Source organism: Pteropus medius, unplaced genomic scaffold (genome assembly GCF_902729225.1).
Source record: "Pteropus medius unplaced genomic scaffold, Ma_sr-lr_union100, whole genome shotgun sequence".
NCBI lineage: Eukaryota > Metazoa > Chordata > Mammalia > Chiroptera > Pteropodidae > Pteropus > Pteropus medius.
The window spans coordinates 6102949-6118815 of NW_024343732.1; positions in this window are offsets into that span (position 1 = coordinate 6102949).

A 15867-nucleotide genomic window follows, 5' to 3' on the forward strand; every position below is an offset into this window, starting at 1 on the left:
ATGAAATATAGTTTAAATATATGAAATTCTTTCTATATGTTGAAATTCCCATTTTGCCATTAAATCTCTTTTTTCTATAGATTCTCTAACATATTTATCATTGTTACATTAAAGTCCGTTTTCATTATTTCAATCTGAGACATTTGTAGTTTTGTTACTATTAACTCTTCTTTTTCTCCATTACAGGTTATATTTTTAAGCTTCTTTGCAAATCTAAAAATATTTTATCTAGAAGGTGTAGATTATAAAAGATTCTATTTTGTAGAAAATTGTAAAAAATTTGGATTCTGTTATGATGCCTCTGAGGGATGTTGAGCCTTGTATTAGGATTCTTGGAGACTTATGCATATATTGTTCAGGGAGCAGCAAAGAATTTGAGAGAAATTGATTTACAAATCAATTACAAATCAATTTTGTAGCTTATTTTCTGCAACTCCTTTCTTTCTGGTACTTCCTCCATTAATTTCCACCCACTCTGGCAGCTCCAAATTTTATTTGCTAACTCCTGAGGCCAATAATGATATGATTTTCTGTTTGAGTTCCATCCTTCGAGTGCAGTGCTGGCAAGGGAATGCCTTCGGCAGAATCAGAACTGGGGTAAGAAAGAGAGGTATCTAGGATGTAATATTAGAGAAGGCATTCATTATCAAGGTCATGCAAATGCAAAGTTAGTACTTGAGAGCAAGCACCTACCTGTATTTTGTACCCCAGTCACCTCAGGTTCTCATTCCATTCCCAGACCTGCCTGACCTTCAGGGGAAAAGCCATATTAGTTAGAAAAGAGAAAAAAAATGGAAAGGGAAATAATACTACCTGTTCTTCTATTACTACAAAATAAGATTTTAAAGGAGTGGGAAAGAAATCAAAGAAATATATCCATTCTCTAATAAAAGCCTACATAAAAAACCATTGTATACACATGCCTATGAATATAAATATATCATGACTATATATTATTGTATGTGTATATATACAGTAATATATAGTCGTGATATATATATGACTGTATATATTATATATATATGACTGTATATATACATATAGTCATAATATATTTATATTCATAGGCATGTGTAGGACTGTATGTATGTACAAAGAAAAAGAGAGCTGAGGAGCAAACTGCAGACCAGAGATTTCAGCAGATTTAGAACAAAGGAAAGCAGTTGGGTAAGTGGGACCTGTTTAGCATATTGGAGAAAGCTAAAACATAAGGGCGTGTAGAAGAAATGCAAATGAGAAACAAGGTCATTTGAATCCCAGAACTCTAGAAAAGCAATAGGTTACCTGGGCAAGAAGAAGCAAGAGACATAACTAAAATGAGGGATTGGATTTATGTGTAATAATTAGTTAAACCCTAGCACCCCTCTGTTTCCCTCAAAGAAATATCTACCACCTTCCTACCACTTCAGAGTACATGAGGTTATTTCTGTGGAGAAGTCAGACTATGTCTTAGGCATAGGCTAAGCATCGTATAAAAAGCACTTGAGAAGAGTGTATTTCAAGAGAAAAGACATATCTGGTAGGGATATTCTTGGCTCTTTTTTGATACTCTTCAGCTAGCATGTTGGCAGCCAGCCTTACATCTCTCTTGGCAAAGGATCGAAAGATTCTTCTCAGGAGAAACTGGCCCAAAAGAAACGCCTACAGATAGTAACATTTGGGAGTCCACCAACAAAATGGCCATGACCTGGCTAGATTTATTACAATGTGAGACTTAAAGCCACTTATCTCAGAAGCTAATGAACCAGATCAGGGGGAAAAAAAAAAAAAGACTTGAATTATGTAAGAAACAACTTTGATACATCAAATGTTATATATAATAGACTGAGTATTAGCAAAAATAGACTATTAATAACATGTGTGTGTTAGGGCCCAAAGGAAAAAAAAAACTATAAATTTCTATAAGGCAGAATTTTTATGGACAACATTTTCTAGCTCTAACATAGGAAACTGTAAATTACCAATAAAAATACTTCTTGGTTACAAGCAAAAGAACTCACGATGGCTTTTTTAAGCAGCAAAGAAATGTATCGGAAGGATACTAAGGAGCCTATAGAATTGACTGGGGGCAGGAGAACCAGGCAAGATGCAAGGAAGGTCAGGCCAGACACCAGAAATCATGGCCAAGGCCTAATTCAAGTGCCATCTTGTGCGCTGATACCATTTGACACTTGCTGTCACTGCAACCTTGCTGCTGTCTTCGTCTCTGGATTCTCCATTGAGATTCACTCAACAGAGGCTTACCTGAAAATTAGAGGTAAATATATACTATTGGAAATAATAACAATGACAAAAACAAAAACAAAAGAAAATACAAAGAAATGCTCCCTACAAGTCACATGATTATTTTTCTAAAAAATTTTTGTTAAATAGCATGTTAAAGGAGAAATCAATGTCGAAATGACAGTCTACTAAGAAATGAAAATGTGTGCGAAACATCAAAACTGTCAAAGTAATACTTACAATCAAGTTTTTAACAAAGTGTATATATTAAAAAAATTGAAGATAAAGTATGTATTTAATAAGCTAGAAAAATAACCATTGTTTCAATAAGAACAGAAAACTTGAAGGTGCTGATAATAAAAGGAAAACAGAAAACATAATCACAGATCTGTCACCTAAATAAAGCAACAGGCATACATTATTAAAAAGAATTTTATCAAATCTTGAAGAGACGAGTAATTCTATTCAAACTGTTGAAATAGAAAGAGATGAGAAGTTTCCTAACTCATTCTATGTGGTTACAGAATCCTCATGAAAAGAACTGGACAGTGAGAGCAAGAAGAAAACTATAGATTGATTTCACTTGTGAGCATTAATGCAAAAAATATGAGTATGCTATTTTCAAATTAAATACAGTACCGATTATGAGAGTAACCCCATTCCAAGCATTGTTTATCAGGATTGCAAGAATGACTCAAAAATTGGAATCTGTTACTCTACATTAACATATTAATTGAAAAAACAAACGCATTATGTTATCTTCTCAATAGATGCCCCAAGAGTTTTGATAACATTTAACATTTTTTTCCTGATTTTAAAAGGCCTCATCAAGCTATGAATAGAAAACAGCTTCTTCAGGCTGATAAAATTCTCTATCAGCAAATTACAGCGCACATCCTAATAATTCTAGAAACATTGAATACATCCCCTAGAAAGTTAGTGTGGCAGACACTTGTTGGTTGTCTATCTATGATCCATTCCTCCTTTTATTCTTCTTAACCAAATATCAGCATCCTTTCTGAGGGCCAACATGCCCAGTTATATTTGTTTTCTCAGCCTCTCTTGTCACTGTATGTGGTTGTAGGATCGAGTTCTGCCTACTCAGTTGTATGGGGAACTTCCCTGTGCATTCTGAGAAAGGTTCTTTTGCCTTCTTGAAAGAAGGAGAAGTAGATTGTCCCTAATGTCTTCTCATCTTTTGCCTTGATTGTGGGAAGAAATCATTTTGCTTCTCACATATATAGTGAGCCTAAGGAAAACCCAACAAACTAAGGAAAATACAGAGAAAGATATACAGAGCCTGACTTACCGTGGGTACTTTTCTTGAGTAGCTGTGCCATTGCAGCAACCTGTGAAGTCCTAACTACTAAAGAGCAAGGAAGCTTTTTACTCATGGCTGAACACATCTGTAACTGAAACAGCCAGAAATCAGACAAGAATGTCTACTATAACCAATATTATTTAGTGGTATATTGGAACTTATAGCAAATGTAGTAAAATGAGAAGAATTAAATAAAACCTGTAGGCAATGGCAATAAGACAAATTTTTACCATTAACAGATATATATCTGCTGAGAAAATTTAAGAAAGTCAAATTAAGAACTATTAGAATAAAAGAATAGTAAAATGGCTGGTTACAATATCAGCATACAATGGTCAACAGCTTTCCTAATCCGTTTTTGCAATCGACTAGAAACGATAATGGAGTAAACAGTCTCATTCATGATACTAACAAAACCATAAAATGCTGAACAGGAAATGTATAAGATCTATATGAAGACAACAATAAAGACAAAGAGACACAGTATATTCTTGGATAGAATAACTCGATATCATAAAGATTTCAATTATTGCAAAATTATTTTAAAAATGCAATGGGACATCAATTAAAGTCCTTAATAGGATATTTTATTAAACTCAATAGTAGTTTTCTGAGTTCTACAAAAAAAATAAGCAAAAAAGAAAGTATATTTGAAAATATCAAAATATGAATGAATATACCCTATCATATGAATGTGTGTTACAAAGCTATAATAATGAAAGAAAGCAGTGTGGAATTGTCAGAATAATAAATCAATCAATAAAACTGAATAGAGTCAAGAAATAGACTCACGTTTATGATAAAAGTTTGTATGTATACATATGTATGGGTGATAACCTCTTCTATGTCTGGAGTTAAGGACAACATGACGCTCTGAAGAAGATTTTTTTATTTTTTATTAAAGGAAACATCATTTAGGTGGGCTATGTTAATTATGCAAATTTAAGTGGCCCACTGTCCTGCTGGAAGAGTATGCAAAAGTGCTGGAAAGAATACTGTTGATATACGAGAGGAAAGGCCAGACCTCTGACCCCCTTTTTTTTGTAATCCATTGTTGTTATAACCTATATAATGACTTGAGATTGTCCTAATCACATCTATTGAAGTCAGAAGACGCAAAGAACCTTAGAGGGTTGTCGCTGAGAAGAAAGTGGCTTGTGGGCAGTCACCTGGATTGGCTACCAGAGCTCCACAGCAGAGCCAAATTGCCAAAAGAGGTGGGGTGCTCTTTCTTACACCAACAGTGGCTGAGTCCAGAACCCCTTTGAAGCCCCGACACCCTGGCTGAGTGTTGTGGTTCGGGGGTGAGAGCTGAGCATGTGAGTGGTTGCTAACAGATTTGGCAACTTTAGAGGACGAGACAACCACCACTGCAGGTTTGGTGACATCTGAACCAGTGAGGGCACAAATACAGCAATGGAAAAGTGATCATCGGATTGAGTGTGGGAGGCGTCAATGTTTAAGAGCAAATGCCCTGTGGCAGGGACAAAAGCGATGGCACTTGTGAATTGATCAGCCTTTCCAATGCTCTTAACCTACCTGGTGTTGCAAATAGGCCTGAGGAAGAACCCCCCAAATTGTTACAGAATTTAAAATTATGAAGGTGAGAAAACTTCTAGGAAGATATTGAATTTTTTACTGGTAGGATATTTGAGGTTTGATGATTGGAAAAATAAATCAGTTATGACTGTATATTTTCACCTCATGATGAAGATATTCACAATGGTGCAATAGATGAACTCCATAGTTTCTCCTTAAAATTGCAAATGGAATTACAGTATGAATGTATTGTTATAAAATTTAACTTTTTTTCACTCAATGTATATATATCTGACATTTTTCATATCAGCACATATATAATCCATAATCCATTCTAAATTTTTAGAATATAATCCATTCTAAATTTTATTGTAGGGATATACAAAAAGATATCTATTTTGCCCCCTATTGATAAATATGTGGATTCTTTCTGGGTTTTGCTCTTATACAAATGTGGCAAGGAATATCCTTGCAAGTATATTTTTGCACCATTGTGTATACAAATTTTATTAGTAAAATGACTTCCTAGAAGTAAAACTGCTGGATCAAAGTGCATATATAAAAAATATTGAAGCTACTGCCAAATTGCAAATTTTGTTTCATTTTATAGTCATCAAAACAATGTATGAGTGAGCCTATTTCTCTATTGGCAAATGTTGAATATTCTCAAACATATCTTTGCCAATCTGATATATGGAAAATTTGATCTCTTTATCACTTTCTTTTAAATTTCTTAAAGCATGAGCGGCTGAGAATGTTTTCAAATTTTTTGGACATTTGTATCTCTTTATTCCTGGGTTGTCTGAAGTACTCTTTGAGCTGAATATTGAGCTAGTATTTATATTACCACTTTTTTTCTTCTTATTTCATTTTTCTGATATATTTTGCCAGATTTTATTTTAACCTTTCTATGTCATTCTGTTCCTTGGAAACAAATAATAATGAGCTATGTTTAACCTAATATAATAATCTTGATTTTTAATAGATAAATTGAACTTATTCATTTTGATTATAACTTCTGCTCTGCTTGGTTCTTTTTAGGGCAACTTATTTTACTTTATTTTACTTCTGTATATTGTGCTTTTTAAATGTCCTCTCCTATCTCCCCTTTTTTATTAGTGAGCTAAATACATTTTCTGTTTCTTCTTTGTTCCTCAAGTGGTTGAGAACTATACATCTCTTATATAGTCTAGTAATAGTTATGCTTAAATATTTAACAGACTCATTTAAATTACCTATCAAAATGAAGAATTATAGTATTAATAGGCTTCTTTTTTGAACATTGTAAGGTATTAGTGTGTTTTAATTTCTCCACTTTGCTTGTCACCCACTTTTTTCTCAAAAAAAAAATATATATACATTTTGCTGAATTAATTTGAAATTTAAGCTTCAGGTTGCTATTCTTCTTCTTATTATTATTGTTGTGCTTATATTTACCACTTTTATTTGAATATTTTTTTGTCTAACAATAGCAGTTAATTTCACAGACATCATCAGGAATTGTTTAGATTTACACTTTTACCTGTTTGTAACTTACCAATATTTTTGCTATAGCCCATCTTCTCCCTTCTTGAAATATTGCTCAGATTCAATTTTGCATATTTGGTACACTACTTCAAAGATTTTTCCCAGAAATATACATTGATAGTATTCTTTTGACTTTCATATACCTAAAAATTTTTTCTCTCATATGGCAAAAGATTCAAATTTTCCTGTTCATAGTTTTTAATGTCACGATTCTTGAACTGAGTCTTGAAGAACAAGTTTGAATTTTAGTCTGCAAGTTAACAGAGAGAGACAGGGATATTCTAGAGAGAGGGAATGGCATTTGCAGAAATATTAGGAAACAAATTTTCATTAGATTTATCTTGGGATATGAAGAATGAAGAAAAGGGATATATTGAAAATAAGAATATGGCAAAGGAAGAAAACGAATGGAGTTGTTTGAGAAGTAGAAGAAAAACCACAAATGTAATGCTTTATGACATCATTTTACAGTTGAGGAAATTAGTAGAAGTGGCAAGATCATATAATTACCAGCCAAAATTATATAAATAAGAGGCCAAGATGAAAGAGAAGCACAAAGGAGTTCAAGAGGTCAAAAAGAGAGTGAGAAAGATTCAGACTTATAAAGATAGATGATAGCTAGATGATAGTCTTCCAAATAATTGTTCCCTCTCTTGACCTATGGCTAGATAGGTAGATAGGTAGGTAGATATATATTAGATTAGATAGATGATACAGATTTAGGTATATAACAGATGGTAGATTAGATAGCTAGATTGTAGACTAGATAGATAAGAGATGATAAAATAAATATATCTGATAGTTTATATAATTGAGAGATAAGAGACAAGACAAATGGATAGATAATAGATAAGATGGATAGGTAGATAGATAGAAAGATAGATAGAGAGACAGACAGACAGACAGAGGGATAGATAGATGATAGGTAGATAGATAGAAATAATTGAATTTGGCTAGCAAAAATTAATTAGTGGCTCAAAGAAGACAGTGACAAGAATACTATAAAATGTTTACTTGAGAAACTTGGTTTAAAGGAAGTGGTCTAGACTAGTTGAAAATTAGCCTTCGTAAAGAAATGTTGAAATGGCTGTGATTGTCCTGTTTCCCTCAGTGTGCAGAAGGTGAGTTTGAACATATAAGGAGGTCTGATTTTGGACTCCATCTACTCCTCCTTAATCATATATTAAGTTTAGGTCTCTCTACTATTGGGAAAATATTTCTGACCGGAGCACCGATTTTGGTCATGTCGTAGCAATGACCACTGGCACAGGCCAAGCCTGCTCTTACAGTCCTCTTTTGTTATCTCTACTGACTGTATGCATTTATTTCTAGAGCAAAATAATTACTGAAACATGGAAGACTCTTCTCAATAAATTTCCTATGACATTCTTTGAACGACCTCGGTTTACCTCCAAGCAAGAAATGTTCAAGTAAGAATTCCACAGAGACTGAGTTTAACATAGCTCAGATTATCTGTCCTTGGTAGTGAAAAATATTTTCTCTCTATTTGGATGCTTGGATTCAGCCCCATGGGCTTTCTCTTAGATGAAACAAGGACATCAGGCTTAGTTACAGCTGGGGTCTCCCCAGCTGCTGGCTTAGCTTATCTAAAATTGCTCAGGGATAGAGTAAATGTCATTGAGCTGGTAAAAGCCAAGAGGTTCATCAGTAACACTGCGAGTGTTCTATCTGGTTTTATGTAGCAGGCATTGCAAAACAGCTAAACTATCTTAAGTAAACTTTTATTTTCCATTTGCAAAGAAAAACCAAGTAATGCTAATAATCAGATATTAATTCTAAGAACAGGTATTCCAATTTTAAGATTTACTTCATGAGAAAGAGTTGGATGTAACCTCTTCTTAGTCCACTCCCATCCCGCTTCTCTCCTGGCACAAATGTGCTGTCACTGACCAAACAGGGGGGTTACTTTGGAAACATTTTCTCTTCTGTCCTAGGGTAACATTTCTCATTGGCCAGATATCCTTCCCATGTCCCCATCACCACCCCACCTTTTAAAGCAGTATAAATGCAAATGGGTTGAGCGATTTACAGCCCTCTTCACTCATAAAGCAGGAGAAAATTGCTTTTATAGAGAGCTGATTCTCAGTGCTCTTAAAAATTTTCTGATTTTTCCATAAGCAGGCTGTGCTGACCAGGGAGAGGGGACGTGGGCGTAATCCTTCATGAAGTTGACAGCAGAAAAATCACTTGACAATGTCACAGCGTCCAAACTCCAGGCAGTGTGTGAGAGAGGTGACCCTGTCTCTTTATAGGGGAATAGGGAATGGAAGAAGTTGGCTTTTTCTCTGAATGAAAACTAGAAGAAAAGGAAACTTTTAATCTCTTAGCCTGCATCAAGAACTGTACTAAATGCTTTTATTTGCCATTTAGTTATTACATTGACACTCTATGAAGAAGGTAATAATATTTTCAATTTTATAGATGAAGAAACTGAGGCTTAAGATGGTTAAGATACTTACTAAGGCTACATTGTGGCACCCTTTGACCTAAAACTGCTCATCCCGAACAGTGAACCTGATCATCTAACTGGTTTATTCCTTTGGAGGGGAAGAAGTGCCAGACTAATTCAGACCGGGTGATGATAATGTTCACTTGTTACAAAAAAAATTCAAGAGAAGTTTTAAAAGCTTCTCCCACCTCATAATGCCCAGAGTAAACATTCCTCTAGGTTAATGGGCTATGAGCATTTCATAAAAACTCAATTTATATTGTGACTTGTAACTACACACATGAATATCATTTTTCAAAGTTGTCCATTTCATTAGGAAAATGCTGGTTGGTGCACCACTAAACTGTTTCCGTGATCACTTATATGGTCACCTGCCATCCAAAAGCCACTTCTTAAACCACAAAAATAATAATAATAAAAAAATGTTCAACCCCTACCCTAACCCAGTTTTTAAAATTATCTCTCCAACTGTCTCTGACCTGCCACTAATACTCCTCATTTTAAGACGTAACTGCTGGATCCAGTTTTTCCTTCAGACTACTCTGTTCACCGAAGGCATTTGACCATCATGGGTGAAATTGGAAGAAGCTAAATCCAGAACTTCCCTAAGGAAAGGTTAAGATTTGAACCTGACTTCTCAGAGCCATATATTAAATCTTAATAAAAGGCATAGGCATTTGGTTTGTTTAGTGGATTCCTCTTGTCAGGGTCTTAAACTACATAGACTATTCTGATCCTTTGCTGGAAGATGTCATGGAATTTAAACTTGGAGACACTTGACGAATGTTCTGTGTTGATAGGCAGGCCTGAAAATGGAACAGAAACCAGTGCCTTGTGTAGCTCGATTAATGGTCTCTTGAAGCTATTTCAGTATAGTCGCAGGGGTATCCATAGCTCCTGGGTACAAACTTTAGAGTTCACGATTGTACCATGGGCTTGTTGTGAGGCAGAGGCTCAAGATGTCACCTCATCTCCTTCTTTGTTAAATGATTTATGAGCAGTCTTTGACACTGGCCTCACCATTCTGTTTCCTTAGTTTGCAAAGTGAGTATAATAATCAAGAATAGAGGTGAACTGTGAGGCAGAAATCATCCTGCATCAATGTTAATATAAATGTGTGGCATTCTTTGCTCAACTTGCGTCCCAGACCAAGGTTTAGAACCGAAGGGAATTTACAGTCTTCTTGTTGCTGGCAGGTCCACGGATCACTGGGGCTATGGATTTGTGGCCTCACCAGAGGAAGCAGAGGTGTCATATGCCTCAGTCTTACCATCAGGCTCTGTTGGAATCCTTTTTGCTTCTTCTCATGGAATTCCATGCATCTTATGAGCTCAATAAACATGTATTTATAAATGTATTAAGGAGTTTGCTTTTAGAAGCAGAAGAAAGGGGCCTTAATTCTGATTAATGTTTAATAGGATAAGAAAATTGAGCTGTGAATTGAGAGGTGCTTTCCTTCGATTTCTGCCTAAAGTAAATGTCCAGAAAAGCTCATTAATACCTTGTTTCTACTTTCCTGAGATTCTCAGGATTTCCTGAGCTGCCATCCCCTCACTCCATCCCAACACTTATGAGTCCATTGATTAATTTTACTTATGTAATTGTTTTAGATACCAGATACTGTGCTATATGCTACCCAGGAAAGATGTTTTGAACACAGTCTCTTCATACAAGTAATGTAGAGTATAAGAGACATGAAAATAAGTCTGTTATTCAAAGTTGTATCTGAATGAGCAAAAACCTATAAGAAAATTATGGGGAAAGGAAGACTCAGCAAAATCTGCCAGAGATATTTCTACTTCCATGGGGATAAATCTTCAGCAGAGCGGTCGTGCAAGTAACATTTACCTGCCTGAATATTTTTCAGAGTGCAGGAACAGGACAAATCCAAGCTGCCATTAGTCTTCCAAGACTGGGACTATTGGAGGAGGATTTAAATGCTATCACTGAGGCTAATCATGAGAATTCACGGTAAATAACACTGTGCTTCCAAGTGTAATGCAGACCCAAACTAAATGCTTAAGTGACTTTCACCATTAACACAACCATGGCTGGCTATTTTGAAAGCTATCAGTTGTCTTGTTGTGGTAGCCTTCCTCCTAAAACACAGCGAGTCATAGACTAGATCTTGCAGTCCTCCATCTCCATTTTTTTTTATCTGGGCCAGAGAAATCTACCTAGGCTCAGATGCTTCCTCATACTGGTTTCTTACATACGCCATCCTGATTCCTTACCCAACAATCTGCAAAATACTGGCTTGCTACTGCAATATATTTGGCTTTATTGCCTTGGAAATTAATTTCTAAGGTACATAAAAGCTCTCTTACAACTATCTCTTTTTGAATCAAGAGAGATAAATGGTTGAAAAAAATATAATGTCATATGTAGAGGCATTCTAGTACAACAATTTCTTGAATTTTACTCAAAATTTGATTGAATCTGAGCCCCCCAAGTATTGATATCTTTGCTTTGTTCACTGATATATCTCAAACATCTAGAACATTATTTGCCATATAATAGGTGCTCAAAATATTGTTTTAAGACCTTGGTGGAGCACCTCTTACGTATGCATTCCACGCCATTAAAAAAAAGAGTTTGTTGCAAGGAAAGGCATTGAGATTGCCCTTGCGTAAAATATGGAAAAGAAAAATTTCATATCTCTTAGATTCCTTTCTTCTGCTTCCTTATAGAGTAAATTCCCTGTTGCCCATCATATATTTACAGCCCTCATTGTCTCCTTTATTCTTGCTTAAGGAAGGTATAGATCAATCATTTACATAGTAGTTTGAAATTAGGTGAAAAAGTTAATGAACGAAAATGTCTATTTAAAGTAGGTCTAAATAAATATGTGTTCCTATAGAATAAGAATTCTCAGCATTGGCATCACTGTAATTGGCATTCTGTAAGAGATAATTTTGCTGTGGGGTTCATCCTGTGTATAGTAGGATGTTTCGTAGCATCTCTGGCCTTTACCTACTAGATACCAGTTGCACTTTTACTCACTTCACTCCTTTTTACCTTGTTGTGCCAATCAAAAATGTCTCCAGACGTTGCAAATAGATCCTGGGGGAGAGGGAGCAAAAGATCCTCTTGGTTGAAGACCACTGCTTAAGAGAAATGTATGATTTCCTCAAGACTATTCAAGCCGAGTTTCCTGCTAAAGAACCTGTAATAGGTACAATAAGGAGGTATTTGTTAGGAGGGACTATGAAATGCTTTTAAGGAGACAGTTTATTTAATTTACCTTTTAGCACAGCTCTTGTTCAGACTCTGTGCTCTTGGGCCTGGGTGGAGGTTGAGTGAATTAAGCATCTATGGGTTACTGGAGGACTTTTTCTGATTGTATGTATGGAACTGGACCTTGCCACCATCCTTAACCTCTATGACCTTGCCCCATTTTTAGAATTGTTGAGACATATTTTCTTATACTTAATAATGACATTATAGTGATGACCTAATTATGACACTATCATGATAATTATAATAATGATAACATTCGTGAGTGCTTTATATGTACAGGCTCTATGTTTAGTACTTTGTAGAAAATAACAATCCTTTCAGCAACCTACCAGGTAGCAGGTAGGGGAGATTATATGCTAATAGTCATCATTATTAATATCTGATTGCAGAAAAAAATCTCCCTGAACAGTTGATATGGGCAGAATACTCTGGGAAATAAAAGGAACTATTTCACATACTGACTGTCTTTAAATAATTGTTAAAACGATTTATTTTATTGTTCATCCTTCTGCATTGTAACTATTTAAATACAGATCTGTCCCTTTCTGCTAGACTCTTCAACCACGTGTGAGGGTCTGACTTATTGCATTTGGTATCCCCAGTTCTTACACATAACAAGTACTTTAATGTGTATCGAATGCGTAAAGAAATGGGTAAGCGAATGGAGGATACGCCATGTTAAAGGAAACAGCCCAAGTGAAGGAAGTTCTGTTGGCTTACCAATTTCCAGATTATTTGATTCAGACATCAAGACTCTTAAAGAAGAGTACCCTCTTCCATATCTCTTGTTGTGGGAATAGAAAGTTCTTAAAGGCTCATTTTATAATGCCATCCTCGTGGGTCAGAATGAAAGAGAGAGTGATGTTTGTGCATCACACATTATGTGGTAATCACATTCTCAGATGTTATCTTATTTTATCATCACATGGTCCCAGATAGGCGAGCATTATTTCTGTCAGTTTGAGGTTTAAACAAATAAGGCTCAAAGAAGCTGTTAAATTTCTTATGTTTCAGATTGATCAGTATCCTTACAGGGTATTTCACTTGTCTTGAATTTTTAATTTATGGTCCAAGATGCACCTCGATCTGACCTCTGCCTTGCCCCCAGAAAACTCTGTCATACAAAATGACTGTGCATTCTATTGTAAGAACCAGATTTCATTGTTGCCTTTTTTTTTTAAACTAACTGTGGGATTCTCGTATCTCATTTTTCTCATCCTTAAAACATGAACATTGCTCATTTCTGCCATCAGACCATGCCAACTGAGTACTTTGAAATCCTTAAATGAAAGACCCTATATACACAACAAATATGGTATTCCAGTGGCAGTAAACAATAGAAAGGAAATAACTTGGGGTTTAAAGTGTCAAGTTTAATCCTTTGAATCCTTTTATCTCCAAAAAGATCCAGGGCGGATGCATCTTTCCCCAAACTTCCCAAGAACCACACACTAAAGAGTTGGTAATTCTGTTTAGTTCTGCTAAAGATAAAGAGTTAAGTAAATTGCACCAGGATTCCAGCCCATGGCTCCAAGGAGTCTAGGTACATCAAACCAGATGTTCAGACCACTGAGCCATGCCCTCCAGCTGTCCTAGGAAAACATTTTTTAGACTAAGAATGAACATCTTACTTGTCATCATTGAGCTGCATGTAGCTTCCAGCAAAATGAAGGCTGGTACTACTTTTAATTTGTTTTGCTATCGTTAAACTTTCCTCATTCTTATAGTCTACTTCTTTTATGTGTGTGAGAGAAAGCTTTTTAAATCCCACATATTTGCACTCTATTTCTTTCTTGGTATTTTCTTGGGGACAGTTTTAATTGAGCACAATTGGGAATTTGCCCATTAGCCAGCAGAGTCATGAGACTTGTCTTATTTTCCAATAGGAGGAGAAGGCTCAGCAACTGCTTCTTTCTGAAAATGTTCAATATGTTGAAATTTCTGGCCCCAGTTTTGGGGTGTTATCTTCAATTTTGTAGAAAAAATTATTTTGGCCCGTTAGTGTTCCAGAACACCTCTACCTTCTGTGATTCCATCTTTTGTGATGATTGAGACTTTACCAGTATAAAGATGGAACAGCTGGAGCACGGCATTAATAAAAAGCAGAAGAAAACATCTGGATTCATTTAGCTTTTGGACATCTGCCTCTTCCCCTGTGTCTAATCCAGCAGCATGCACAAGTTCTGGGTACCAGGTTAGAGGATGGAATGTCCTAGGACATTGGTGTCTAAGATAGTTTTCTTCTTGATATCTGAAAAGATGAAATCACTTGAAAAGCATTTTTTCCCTTTCAACTAGCAACTGTGCAATAGAAATTAGGTTAAGTTCCAAACCTGTACTTTGTTAAAGCTGATGCCCAACAAAATACATGGGGTAGGTAGCATTCCTCCCCACCCCCTTTTGATGGCAGTTTTGACAATGGAAACATTGTCACCTTAGAAATATGTACCATTGCGTAAAGGCCTTTTATCTCAAGACCAAAATAAATGCTTTTGTGGTTATAAATACACTAAAAGAAACCTCAAGAAAAGCTGGAGCAAATTAGTCAATTGATGTCAAAATGACAGGGGCTGGTATATTTGCTGTCTTTCTGTCACAGCAGGGCTGCAACCTTCTGAGTTCCTTTCTCTTAGCTTCCTTCCTCTTAATGTACGACATTTAACATATTTTTATTTTTTAATGTTAGGTATCGTTTATTTTTATTCTTTGGCAGACTAACTAATTACTTAGAGATAATTTTTGCCCCAAAAGGATGTAAAAAGAGAAAGTATGTCCTTTTACTTTAAATCCTAGGGTTTTCAGGAAATGAAACAGTTTCAATAATGTGCATTTAAAAGAAGTGTAAATCTCTGCTCATTAAATCTATGTTTTGTAGCCTCTTAAATCTTTTGACATCCCTTGTCTGATATCAGTTCATGAAAGGCAATCTTAAGCTTGTATTCCAATACACCAGAAACCACCTTCCATTTCAAAATGGGATGACATTGAAATACTTTACCCTTGCCAACTCATCTGAAATGACAGTTTTGGAAGTTACTGATAGCCTGACAGTGCCCATGTGGGGCAATTAATAACTGAAGACAAATATCTCTAAGGAATGCTGTCTCAATGGCTTGATTGAAGCCCAACTTTCTGAGAGATGGCATTGTGCTGGTGTGCCACATGAGTCCCCCATCACATTTTCCTGGTTTTTTGCCTTCTCACATGTCTCACTCTGCCTCCCACTGTTCTTATATTCTTTATTTAGACTACACGGAAACGTGTGGCCTTTCAGTCAGTCTTATGATTGAGAAATGGTACAAACACCAGAAACCTTAAAAGTATTCCATTATGGGCAATGATAACTTAAAATAAACATGGCAGTTTAATAAACACATTTTATTGCTGAAACTTGCCTCCCCAACTTCCTTTTTACCTCTCCTCTCCATCCTTAATCTATTATTGGTTCCACATTTTATTTGGAGGAGAGGATACTGATACTCACAGGAATCTGAGACCTGCCATTATTTGAGTATGGTAATCAAGATTAAGATGTGTACTTGTGGGG